Source organism: Ailuropoda melanoleuca, chromosome 18 (genome assembly GCF_002007445.2).
Source record: "Ailuropoda melanoleuca isolate Jingjing chromosome 18, ASM200744v2, whole genome shotgun sequence".
NCBI classification, from domain to species: domain Eukaryota; kingdom Metazoa; phylum Chordata; class Mammalia; order Carnivora; family Ursidae; genus Ailuropoda; species Ailuropoda melanoleuca.
In genome coordinates this window covers 14,381,996-14,394,375 of record NC_048235.1, presented here as the reverse complement: position 1 = coordinate 14,394,375, position 12,380 = coordinate 14,381,996, and the positions used below count along the sequence as shown (strand labels likewise).

The 12,380-nt window shown below is 40.8% G+C and overlaps 1 protein-coding gene across 17 annotated transcripts in view; it reads left to right on the top strand.

Moving 5' to 3' along the window:
- SORBS2 (sorbin and SH3 domain containing 2) overlaps positions 1-12,380 on the top strand; it is a 337,321-nt gene that overhangs the window by 113,248 nt on the left and 211,693 nt on the right. For 6 of the 17 annotated variants that reach the window (XM_034647573.1, XM_034647572.1, XM_034647565.1 and 3 more), the window contains exon 1: positions 9,023-9,692. The exons of 1 other annotated variant lie outside the window; for it this stretch is intronic. The gene's annotated coding sequence lies outside the window, so the exon portion shown is untranslated. Of the gene's footprint in view, positions 1-9,014; positions 9,693-12,380 lie in introns of those variants that run through there. 10 more of the 17 variants (XM_034647567.1, XM_034647569.1, XM_034647574.1 and 7 more) reach the window with 10 other exon arrangements.

Here is a 12,380-nt window from a genome sequence, read left to right as displayed (position 1 = left end):
TTTGTTATATTAGTCACCATGCAGTACATCCCCAGTTACTTTTTCTTTTTCTTTTTTTTTTGTATGCACAGAGTGATAGATGGCAAAATTTAAATAATTACATTCAAAAGAGCTCTCTCAGCAAATAACACAAAATTCTAACTTAGAACACTGTTACAATGTCATTGGCAAGTTTTTTCTTATTTTTAGTGGAACATAAATATTAGTATATCTTAGGATTTATGGGTCCTGCATTCTGCTGGTACTTCTTCTGGCACCTAATAGAATACCTTACAGAAAGAAGGTGCGCAATAAATGTCTAATAAAAATGAGCAATAAAAGAAATCAAAGCATAAAGCCCTATGAAAATATATTTCCATTAAAATATATTCCCTAGGTGAATGTGTTCCAAAGCTATCTTCCTAAAATACAAATATGTTCACATCTTTGTTCTTTTTAACACCCTATGGTGGTTTCCCATTTCCTGAAAGATGAACTCCAAAGTCCTTAACGTTCATACGATAATTCACAAACTGTCACTCGACTACCTTTTCAATCCCCTCTCCTTGCGCGGCTGCCCCGACCCGCACTTCAGCTACATTCAAATCTCCTTGGTTTCCCCAAACTGCGAATTTGCTTTCCAGTCTCTGTGTTGCCCTGGAAATCCTGTCCCTGATTTCCCGGACTAGCAAGGCCCCCATTACCCTTTTGATCCAGCTTGGGTACAGCCCCTTCATGAAGTTCAGGGACTAGCCGTTTCTCTTCTCCCATGACTGCCTGGATATAATTGTACTGCAAAGCAAATCACATTGTAACATAACTACTTATTCACTTGTATTTTCTCCCACCCAGAATGGGAGCTGTAATTTAGTAATCTAACACCGGATGAGGTTCGCGGCATGTAGAACAGGATAAAGGAATGCTTGTTGGATTGGATTGAGGGATGGCCTTGGAGGAAGATACAATTCACTGTGACTTCCCAGCCTGCTCATTCATTCATCTGTTCATTCATCATATCTGTCCCTACGTGCCAGGTGCTGTGCTAAGCAATGGATATAGGGTGAAGACAAGACAAATGATCTCTGCTCTCCTGAAGTTTATAATCCCACAGGACAGACAGAGTTTAAATATAGAAGTGTACAAGGAAAATGTAACTGCACAATGTGTATGGTCTATCCGTAACTGGGCTGCCCGAGGGACTTGTCTGTGAGTAGTGTCACTTTCAAAGTCCAGCTATAGGCTTGAAGAAAAAGGTGAATCTTGCCTAAAAGGGCCATTCTGACATGCACCATGACTGGTGTCCCCTGGCTGCTATCTGGCAGAGGCTGCTTGCTGCCTACCTATGATTGTTCTCCATTTCTTCCTCAATAATAGAACACTGATTTATCTGGGGCCACAATGTGCCCAGCTGAAAGATGGCATTTTTGAACCTCACTTGTAGCTAGGAGCAGGCAATGGGATGTCAGCAGAGATGCTGGAGTTATGGAAAAGTTCTTTACAAGAAGCCAACTCATTATGTTATATGTCAATTATATCTTGATTTTTAAAAAAAGGAGGCCAACTCAGGTAGAAAATGTGCCCCTTTGCCCTCCTTTCCTTTTTCTTTTTCTTTTTCTTTTTTTTTTTTTTTAAAGATTTTATTTATTTACTTGACAGAGATAGAGACAGCCAGCGAGAGAGGGAACACAAGCAGGGGGAGTGGGAGAGGAAGAAGCAGGCTCATAGCAGAGGAGCCTGATGTGGGGCCTCGATCCCATAACGCCGGGATCACGCCCTGAGCCGAAGGCAGACGCTTAACCGCTGTGCCACCCAGGCGCCCCTCCTTTCCTTTTTCTTACCTGGAACATGGATGTGATGGCTGGAATACAAGTAGCCATTCTGGACCCTGAGGATGCCTTGAGGATAGAAGCCATTTTCAAAAGATGGCAGAATAGATAGAAGAAGCTGGCATCCTGATAACCATGGGGACAGTTTTCTACTAGTCCTGAACTCCTGTCTCTCACTTCTTAAGCACTGTAATTTGGGTTTATCGTATATGCAGTCAATCCTAATCCAATAGATACTGTGTTAAAACTATATCTCATGTTACCAAAGATTGAATAACTTACAAACTTGAGTTTGTTTATAATCGCTGAGTTTAAAATTTTTTCATATGGTACCTAATTTGATCCACAAAAAAGCCTGTTAGAAAATCAGGGGATACATTTATTTCACCCAATTTATGAAAGAAAATCCACCAAGCCCACTCATGTATCTTAGACTTGGTGTACAGACTTTGTCCTCCCTTCATTAAGTCCTCCTCCTTATCCTTCAAGACATAGTTTAGGTACCAGCTCTTAGAAGAGATTGATTTACCCACCCTCACGCCTGTAGTCAAGATACTTGTAACATGATTTTTGTGCTAACTTGAATTCACAAGGACTGTTTACAAAATTAATCATCTTCCTTTGACGTAGAAAATGTCCAAAAGAATATTCTCCCTCGTTATCAGTTCAAGGTAACTAGCCAGCAATTAGGACCTGTGAGTCTTACTTTTGAAAACAAAGGAAATGGATTCTGATTTGGATAGACTTGATAAAATAATTACCATTCTTAATTATCATCCTACCGTGATAAAATGGAGACCCTGTCCAGTATTTCACAAGGTCACAGAGTTTATTTCTCCAAGTTGTACATGCTGTCACTGGTGGGCCTTTAACTGGGTATCTAGGACATCTGGTGCATTTTTGTTTGGGGGGGAGGGAGGTTTTCAACCATTTTTCTCATTTGGTATCAGACAACTGGATTCTCAAACAGATACCAAACTATCTACTACTCAGACCTCATGATATTATTTGTTCATTGCGATGAATAAATCTCCCTGAAAAATTCTATCAGAAGTGCTTCTAAAAGGGGGTGACTCCTTGAATTTTCATTGTGCTGAGTTTGCGCATTTGGCAAATGAGGGCTTTGGTGTTTGCCACGTCATTGCTTACGGGAGCTGCCAAGTTTCACCTTGGGCCTCCTAGTTTGTTTCAGTGGCTCCGGTGAAACTAGCAGCATTTGTTTTAGGTTTTGTTTGCCAAGGCTGATGTCTTTCGTTACTGTTTCAATAAGGCGGTGACGGCAGAGCCCGGAGGTTCTGCAGTGTGGCTGGGCATTGTAGCTCTCAGCCTGGGGGGACCTGGGAGTCACTGTTTCCATAGGAAACAATGGTAAGTGGAAAAGGTCACTAGATACACTCTGTTAATTTGGTCAGAGTGCCTCTTGGAGAACAAAGCATGGTCCCTCATAGCGGAGTGAAAGCAAGCAGCTTCCACTTTCCAGGTCACTTTGGAAGCTTAACATTATGAAGTATAAACAATCAAATTCCTTGGAAGCAAGTGCAGCCTTTTCAATATTGCTCACAGAATCTCTCACACTGTGGGCTTAATAAAAGCCAACTATGCTTTTCTTTAGCAAAGGCAAGCAAGACATACATGTGTTTGGCTTTACCAGGGCTAGGGGTGGGTTGCATGGGGCGTGGATGGTTCATTGTCCGCTAGGTTTTTCTCTTTTGTTATTGGTTAACACTACAATTTCTTCCCTGCCTGGTAGTGACACCTATTAATGCCCATTTCAAGATAAAGTTGTTCTTGTAAGCTACTGTGATGGGAGGTATTCGCAAGCCCAGGGCTTGATAAACCTGAAATATTTACAACAATGTTGTTACTATAAGCCAGTCGAGACCAAGTTTTCTGGGTTTAGGCCTGGCCAAATCTTCTTTCTGTACCTCCTGCCACGTTTTCCCTGTGCTTCATCATCTAGGGGAGGACATAGAACTTTAAGTGCATTCTGGTAACTGCTAATGAGCGTTTCTTCTGTGGTGCACATGTGTTAATTCTGTGTTCATAGATTTTACTTTATATTCAGAATCTTAAAAACAGTTTTATAGTGCCAAAATTTATATGTCTATCATTTGCCCTTTCGTAAGGTTTTGTTCTGTAATCATTTTCTCTTTTTAAATTATTCAGTAAGTAAATTTCCATAAAGCCTTCCCTCTGCTGGGTTTGTTTTGGTTTCAGGTACCTCTGATTTATCAAGGTCATTCTGGATTCTTATCAAGGTCAGACTCTCTCAGAGGATATTATGTCATCTGATTAATGGCCTGTGGGTCAATCTGCTTCCCACCATACATTTCGTAGAGGATGGAATCTTAAAAGGAAATCCAATTTGCTTTGCTGAGATATTCCAGTCCTCTGTCTAATCCTGTCCAAGGTGGTTGTCATCCTTCCCCTCTTGGTCCCATGTCACAGCACACTGTTCATTTCATTGCTAACATAACTAAATATGCAAGATTTAGGAACAACCTGTAGCATATTCTATCTTATTTGCTGCTAGAAGTTAGAAACTCAGTCTCAGCCTTGTAACAGTCTGTGTTGTCCTATTAAACAAACCATGCTCAAATTCTATTCCCTAAGTTGTACAAAGAGCTTCTTTGTTTTACCAGGGACCGGATCCCTTGGTAGACTGTCACCCAGCTGTGGAGGCTGCAGGGACAGGTGCGGCTGCAGGAGAACATGTTGCTTTGATCAACAATGATCTCGCTGAATTTTTACAGTGGTGAAGGAACCAGATTAAGACCGATTTCAACATGGAAACCAAGGTGATAAGTAGCTCAGTATTAGGATACAGGGAAGCAGCAAATGCAGGGAAATAACAAACTTCAAGAAAATGAAAAATGTTTCTAATATTTTCTACCCAAATGGTCTCTCAGTAATGTTAATAATAGTAACAATAACAGGGGCACCTGAGTGGCTCAGTGGGTTAAGCATCAGATGCTTGGTTTTGGCCCAGGTCATGATCTCGGGGTCATAAGATCGAGCCCCATGTCAGGCTCTGAGCTCAGCAGGGAGTCTGCTTAAGATTCTCCCCCCCTTTCTCTCTGCCCCTCCACCAACTCTCTCACACTCTCTCTCAAATAAATAAGTAAATCTTTAAAAAAAAATAGTAACAATAATAATCACCTTAATTTGTCCCTAACTTATCAACTTTAATTTTAATTCTGATAGGCTCTTATCAAGTGATCTTACCTTAAATCTGTTTTTGTTCTGAACATTGTATTTTATTCTCATTTTATTTCTTTTTTTAAAGCTTTTTGTCTTGACAACAAAAACTTTAAACTTGGAAAGAAAAGTAAAATAAACCGGAAAGACCCCTCACCTAAGATTCACCAGGTGTTGGTGTTTTGCCATATTTGTGCTAACCCTCAATAGACAGATCCATACATATCCATCTATCTTTGCAAGAGCTAAATTATACCACACACACACACACTACCAATATGCGATCATGCATTATTATTCCTTCTGAGCTACGTGACACTTCATAATGTTACCTAAGAACTTTAACACCATAATACAATTATCACGTTATGAAAATCTCAAATGCAAGCACCACTATGGCCTAACATACAGACCACATTCACATTCACCCGTTGTCTCAATGACCTACTTGATGGCACCTCCTCCTGGCCCAGTGCCTGGCCCACAGTCACACACTGCACTCTGCTCCTCTCCTTGCCCTCCTTCTGTCTGTACCAGCTCCTCAGCCTCCATTTTCATTCATGCTATTTGCTACTTTGAGCGTGAGAGCAATATTAATTTTGCAAGACACTTCTATTGCCAACATTTTCTGTGATGAGATTTGTAGGACCTTAAGTTTTATTTTAGAAAATCATTCTTCATATTATGGTAGTAGTAGTATTTTCATACTGAAAAAAAAAAAAAAGAACATTCTGCATGGAGATTTTCACCCACTTCTGAAGAATAAAAACCAAAACAATTAGCCTTGTGAATTACTGGTTTCCCTTTACATGTCAATGGAGATCTTATTAAGTTCTAATTATGTACCAAATTTAATTGTAATGCTTAAATATATAAAAATTTTGAAAATGCTTTTAATGACCATTTTGTTAAAAATTCCACTTAACTAAGACAATAACCTTAACAGAGAAAACAGGCTAAAAGCTATGATCAGGAAATGTATAGAGGAGATAACCCAAAAGACCATCAAACATGAAGAGATGTTAACTCTATCAGTAATCGGAGAAATGCAAATTAAGACAACAACAAGTATTACTTTGTACCTATTGCATTGGCAAAAATTTGAAAAACAATGTAATGCCAAGTGTCCCTACCATAGCTGACTGGACCAAAGATTAGCACCTGACATCGGGCGTTCTAGGTAGGGGCTGCTGGCAATTTACGAGGGATCTCATTTGGCTCAGAAAGTGAAATGGAAAAAATCCTATTTGTTCCTTAAAAATCTGTATTTAGCAACTTTTTTAAAAAAATGAACAAGTTAGGAGGGACAATGGGAGTCAGAGACATGAGGTAGAGCAGAGCCAGAGGGTGACAGCAACACTGACGGGCCACGGTGGCCAGAGCGACGAGGCGTAGGGCTTGGGGCAGGTGACGAAGCTGAGGAGCCCAGGAATGACAGACCCCCTGCAGAGAGTAACGTGCAGCAGTTACCGGAGAGGTGCTGTCAGGGACGCCATAGAAGCAGAGAGATTAGCCGCAGTTTCTGCCAGCCTCTCACCCTGTGTAGCTTGGATATTTTCCAGTTCTCTTTTGGGGGAAGTGACAGTTGGGGGCGTAGTGGGGCAAGAACATACAAGACATTTAAGAAGGCCTTCAAAATCCCGAAGGAGAAATGACTAAAGAGATTCATACACCTAGCCAAATCCTCAGTCAGGTGTAAGGGTGGGATAAAGACACTTTCAGACAATGCAAAGAAAACCCATCCTAAAATACAAAACAAAACTAAGATGTCTCTTGATAACTTTTTTAACAGGCCAACATTTAATCAAAATCACTTAAATTCTTCTGAAGTTATGTTGACAAATGTGTGATATTTAAAAGGTCTGAATTAAAATACAGACTTCACACCATGCCGTCCATCATTCAGGACCTGTTCGGACAGTGCTTTAGGTCCTTGTTCAAAATGTTTTAAGATACTGAAACATCTTAAAATTAAGGGCGCCTGGGTGGCTCAATCGGTTAAGTGTCTGCCTTCTGCTCAGGTCATGATCCCAGAGTCCTGGGATCAAGTCCCATGTCGAGCTCCTTGTTCAGGGGGGAGACTGCTTCTCCTGCTGCCTCTGACTGCAGCTCCCCCTGCTTGTTCTCTCTCTGTCTGTGTCAGATAAATAAATAAAATCTTTTAAAAAATTAAAAATATAATATCTTAAAATTAAAATTAAAACATGGAAGACAAATAAGGCATAGATGGACCGAGTTGGCTTCTGGGGATTTGATGGAGCAGTTTGGGAGTCAGACATGGAAGGAAATGGCAACTAAGTCAACAGGGTGTACCGAGTATGGTAATAGAGGAAGTAGATCCCAGGTACAGGGGAAGCACAGAGGAGGCCACTGCACCCCCTTCCTGGGAGGGTCATTGGTGAGGTGGTCTATTGGAGCAAAGCACTGCAAGATAAAGTAGAAGGCAGATTGGGATGGAGGTAAAAGATACTGGGAGGCTGAAGTCTGGCTGAGAAGCTTTTAGGTAGCAGGAATATCTGCTAGACAGGGAAGCAAGAAATAGGATGTAATTCAAGACTGCTGAAACTTGGGGAGTGAAGAACAGATTATGAGGCTGAAGTTGAAGGTAGGAGCAAATTTACAAACTCAAAATAACTTAAGGGAAGGTAATTTAAATGAGAGTGGGCTTAAAACAATATGGAGTGGGAAGGACTGTAGCAGGCAGAAAGGCCCATCCACTTTACCTCAGTAGCTACGCTAAACCCTGTGCTGGCTCAAACCGACCAAATGTGAATGTGGTTGGAGAGGGAAGGGAGATGGGGTCACTGAATCCGTGCCCACAGGATTCCCAGCATACTAAAGTCGGCAAACTGCTACTGAAGGCAAGAGTGCTAACGTGGGTAAGGAAATGAAATCCTTACAAAATACTAAGTCAATGACTAGTAGCAAATGAAGCATCTATGTTTACAAGTCCAAAGTGTTAACAGAGCTATTTCAAACACGTTGTTAGAAACAAAAATGAATGGGATAGTGTCTCGGAAATATATCAGACTATGACTGGTGACAGTATTAAAGAAAAGGATGGGCATTTTGCAGAAGGTATAAATGGTCACTGGCGTGAACCATGGGAAATTCCCTAAGGAGGTAATTCAAGGAAGGGAAAGGTATGATCCATCTAACAGAGAAAGTAAAACTATTCCTGCTTTGGAGGTAATGTTTAAAGCAAAGCGTTTTTAATTTGGTTTGGATTTTTAAAGTATTTTTTATTTTTTTTAAAGATTATTTATTTTAGAGAGAGAGCATGAGGGAGAGGGGCTGGGAGAGAGGGAGAATCTCAAGCAGACTCCACACTGAGCGGGGAGCCCAACGCAGGGTTCGATTACAAGACACAAAAACCACTACCTGAGCCCAAACCAAGACTCTGACGCTGAAGTGACTGCAACACCCAGGCGCCCCTTAAAGTATTTTTAAATTACAAATAAACTAAATTAAGTTAATCATTTTCTGCAATAGGTAACAATCGGAATTTTTAAATGTCTATCTTAAGTTGTATAATGCATAAAAATACATTAAAGAAACCAAGATACATGAAAGTCATAGGTTACATCTTACAGAATATCCTTATCTGACTTGGTTGTTATTTGGGCCATATGTCATGAGTGTTGGGCTTTGTTTCAGTTAAATGGCTATAAGCTTATCATTTAAAAACACAAGGTATAACAGCCCACATCAGCCACTCTCCCTTATGCCCATTTGATGACGTGAAGGTAGGATCTGTTTTGACAGTGGTTCTAGTTAGTGTCTCTCCCGTGACTTGCATGTTATTAACCTGGATAGACCGGAATCCATCTACTTCCCTTTCTCAATTTCACATGTAGCACTGGCCCCTGTAACAACAGTTCCTGCTGAAAGTTGAAAACTCAGAGCACCTGTGCTCTGGTGAAATATTCAGGAATATTCAGGAAGCTAACAGAAGCTACCCTCCTCAAAAAATGATGAGTCTGATGAAAAGAAATTAACAAGCTGTGTCGTGAGCTGCACATGGTCAGCCATGCTTGCGGTATAAGTCTGTCTGTTGGCTGTTGCCATGACGACGAAAAGCCAGGGGAACCCAATGAGCTGCGTGCAGCACTGCTGAGAGGACCAGCCATTTTACTTATGGAAAACAGTGTGGCATACTCTGCTGAGCTTCACCCTGCAAGAAGCATTTATTTAAAAATCCGTTCAGAGAAGAGAGAAGTAAGGGGCACGTTAGCATGCGGTTCTCAGCGCCACGCACGCCTGCGAGCTGCTGTTTGGACGAGCTGTTGACGGCTGCTCTGATTAGCTGATTTGGGAAAGTGGAATGCAGAGTGACAATGCTGCATATCTGCTATCAGACAGCAGAAAAGGGTTTTGTCTTGGGAAGGCAAGCCTTCCCTGCAGCATTATCGCGGCAGCTCTCTAGCTGCTCACCCTAAAAGCAAAGCGAGTGACCCAAAAGGAGGGGGCTACCACCTGCGAACAGCGGTCCTGTGCCTGGCCGCCGCAGGTGAGCGGCGGGTCTGAAGAAGCAGGTGCGTGCTCGCGCGGGCGCCGGACTGGAACGCAGGCGGACGCTCTCGGCTGTACCTGCTTCCTGTGAACAGACTGTTGGCTCAGACAGCATCTGCCTACACGCTGAGGCCGAGGCTGAGAAGCAGGTCCCTGTGCAACACTCGCCTGACAGAGGTAAGCTTCTTCGCCCTTTTTGGAAGCACAGCATAACAATAATTTGGAGCAAAGCTTAACCTGAAAGATTTATACTCATTGTGTTATCTGGATTTACCAAAGAAGTATGCACACACACACGCATACATTTCCACAAAAGAGTGTCAGAAACATAGACTTGTTTCACTGATGTCTGTCCTAGAAATCGTGTGACAAAAGAACATTACTAATATGCCTTGGAGTTTAAGATATTTACTGTTTTAACAAACCATGACATCTTGATGATCTGGACAGTCTTCATAACCAACAATCTTTCTCCCTTATAAACAATGGGTCCTTTTATTACCTGTACTTTGACATATATTAAGAGAATTACATGGAAATCAGTGGCTTGAAAACTGTGGAGCATTTTCGAAGCCTCATTAATGATTTATTTAACTCTTAACACACTGATGTGTACATTTAAATTCAGGAATTCTGTAGGTCATAATAGCCAGTGGATTTTGCACTTGCTTATTTCGAACTCAGAGTTTGGTGTGCCCTTTGATTTAGTTCAGGGTAGTTGTAAAGCAAACGGTGTAGATACTGGAAGCTGCTTACATGTCCTTTCCTAGTATCATGCATGCCACGCCAGCCCAGAGCACAACATCCCCATTGTGCTCCCCTGGCTCGGAATCCATGGAAAGAAAGGAAGTGAAATCTCTGCATTGAGTTCAAGCCCAGCTATAGTGTGTGCCGGTAAAACTTCTTTTATTGCCCGGTTTTTCTCACAAGCAGATAGGTTTCGGAGATAGAGTGAAACCAGAAACACCACACACCTCCTACAATTGTACACTAACGTTCACGGCAGATGTTTGCTGTCACCTGCTACAAGATAATCGCACAGACTTTGGATTGCAGTAGGAACTGCCCCTTAGTGAGTATTTCTTTGATTTAGTCTCTTAGGAACAAAGCTATTACTGTGAATTGAAATTGGTCAGTCAAATTGAAATCCTTGATAAGGAAACGACCAAATGATGATTAAATTTGGTTTTAGCAACATTGCAGCTTTACCTAAGGCAATTCTGTTTTGGTCTCCCAACACATCAGATCATTTACAGTGCTAATGAAAATATTTAATGAAAAACATTTTGTTGAAAACTTTGAATAAAAACCTCGACTGAGGTTTGAATTTACCATGAAATGTAAAATAGTCTGAGATCTACTTCTAAGAAATATATTTTTATTTGCTACCTTTTTCCCCAAAATATGGATGACATGGGAATCACTTTTTACTTAAGTATAAGAATATAACTTTTATTGCTACATATGAGCAACATCAGCTATTTCACAGATATAGCAATGTCAACAGAACTCAGATAAGAGAATTATCAAGTATAGGGATAATATTTTTCAAAACTTATGTTCTAAATGTCACCAGTACTCAAGATACAAAGACACAGACTGTGGAAACTTAATCTAAGGGGATTCATGTCCAAACGTTTAATGATGAGAACAAATAGGAATAATGTCTATTTGTGCATGTGAGACTTGTATGGGGTAAAAAGGTAAAGTGATAGCATTGCACTTATGCTTAACTTTCAAAGGAAAGCTAAATGAACAGACTTAGTTTTGAGTTAAATTCTATAAATAAAAATATCAGCCAAGGAAGTAATTCTGTTACAACAGAATATAAGGTGGAGAGAGTCTCTTTCCAATTTAATTCCCTTCAGAGCTTTGTACTGGAAAAAACAAAAAACAAAAAACAAAAACAACTTAGCACAGTGAAAAGACCGGCACCAAGAAAACAATTCCATGTTAGTTTCTCTTAGGGCAGCTTGTAGGAGAAGAACAAGGTGCAGGATACCTCAGGCGCACCTGCCTGCCATGCCCTGCAGCCTTCATAGCAGCGTCGTGTGTGACGGGAGCCTTGGCCCGTCGCGGTGTCACAAAAACTTTATACCTGTGTTCTTTTTTCCTACATTAATAACCTTTTAAAGGCGATATGCTGTGAAAGATTAGCATTCGAAGTCCACTGATGCACAGCACATCTACAGTTATGATTTCAACACCTTTGAGAACAGAACTACAGAGATATAATTCCTTTCTTTCAAGATTGCCCCTTACCTTTTGTCTATTTACGTATCCTTATTTTCTGCTGCTTCCCAGCTCACTTGCTAGCAATATCAAATACTTTGTAATTTCCCAAATGCACTATACCAAAGTTTTGCAAAGCCTCTGCAGAGACTTTTTCTTTAAATCTCCCCGAGGTGGCAGCCACCTGTCATGCACCTTTCAGAATGCAGCTAGGATGTCTCCCCAGACACTTCCTTACTTTCTCTTTCGGCTACATATGAATCTTACGTCTATATTCTGTCCACTGCACCATATTGCATTTGTCTCTGCTCACAGGCTCCCAGAGTTTATTGACCCCTGATTGTACTTTGTCCAGTGTCTAGGACTTGGCGTTCAGTCATTATCCTGGTAACCTCAAACTGCACTATTTTCTTATTAGTTACTGTAAATACAGACTTGATCTTGAAACAGAAATCCGATTATATATTATACTGCCTTTTATCAGAGAAACTCAAGATATTTAAAAACAGCAATGAGGCTCTAATTTCCCTGATACTGAAAATATGGCTTCAGAATCACAATTTGATAAGAGCTATAAATGTCCTATATCGGAATTTTTTGAGGAAAAATTTTACAACATGTAAATTTGGAACA